Genomic DNA, 1392 nt, shown 5'->3' with positions numbered 1-1392 from the left:
ATAGCATCTTTCAACACTGCAACACTAGGCTTAAATTTGTTTCTCAGTTCTTTCAGCTTTAGAAATGCAGAGTGACTTCATTTTTTATTCTCCAATTCAGCTCTCTGCACATTCCATTGTAATATTTTGTCTCGTCCCCCCAGTTTCCCTTTGAAAGGATTTCTTTAGCTCTTCACTTTGACATGTTTTCCTTTAGATTTGGCTTCTTGACATTCCAGTACAAACCTTACAGTCTATTCTGACATCCATTTCAATTTTTTCCTTCTGCTCTGTTTCTGTAATGACCTTTTGCTTTCTTTATGGATGATATCTTTGATATCATCCCACAACTCATCTGGTTTTCTATGATTGCTGCCCAGTGCCTCCAACCTATTCTTAAGATAATAATGCAATTCCAATGGATTTGATTCAAGATCATATCTTGGTACCTGTGGACTTATTCCAATTTTCTTTGGCCTTAACTTGCATATGAGTAATTGATGATCTAACCCACAGTCTGCCCTTGACCTACTTTTGACTGCTGATATTGAGCTTCTCCAATGATTTCTTTCCCAAATGCAGTCATTCTGATTCCTGTGCAATCCATCAGGTGAAAACCAAGTTTAAAGTTGTCTTTTAGAAAAAGTATTCCATGAATAAAGCATTGTAAATACACAATTCAATCATTCCATTTCCAGCCTCATTTCTATAACGAACCTCATATTTCCCCACTACTGCTCCTTCTTCACTGATTCCTGCTTTTGCATTCCAGTCACCAATTATCACTAATGCATCCTGATTTCATGTTCTGTCAATTTCAGACTGCAAAATTTGGTAAGAATTCTCAATTTCTTCCTCTTTGGCACTAGATGTAGGAGCATATACTTGAATAATAGTCATATTAGAGGGTCTTTCTTGTATGCGTATGGATAGTATCTTATCACTCAAAACACTAAGGTGCATCTGATCCAGGATATAGTCTTTTCAATTACTAGCTATGCATATGAGACCTGGACAATGAATAAGGGCAGAGAAATAATTGATGCCTTTGAGCTGTGGTGTTGGAAAAGAACACTGAATATTCCATGGATGACCAAGAAAATGAATAGTAATGTCTTGGAGAGGGTGCAGCCAGAGTACCCTTTACAGTCAAGAATGATGAGGCTTTGCCTACATTCTTTGGACATATTACTCTGAGGTGCTATTTCTTGGAGAGGGACATGGTGTTGGGAAGGGTGGAGGGTCAGTGAAGGAGAGGAAGACCCCCAACCAGCTGGATTGACATGGTGACTGCTGAAATGGTTTTTTTGTGTCAATAGGTGTGGAGATGGTGCAGGCCAAGACTAGGTTCAGATCTTTTGTTCATAGAGTCACTGTGAGTTGTACTCAACTCAATGGCACCTCAACAACAAC

Source organism: Elephantulus edwardii, unplaced genomic scaffold, assembly GCF_000299155.1.
Source record: "Elephantulus edwardii isolate Elephantulus edwardi_28Jun2011 unplaced genomic scaffold, EleEdw1.0 scaffold00159, whole genome shotgun sequence".
Classification (NCBI taxonomy): Eukaryota; Metazoa; Chordata; class Mammalia; order Macroscelidea; family Macroscelididae; genus Elephantulus; species Elephantulus edwardii.
This window is presented reverse-complemented; position numbering follows the sequence as displayed.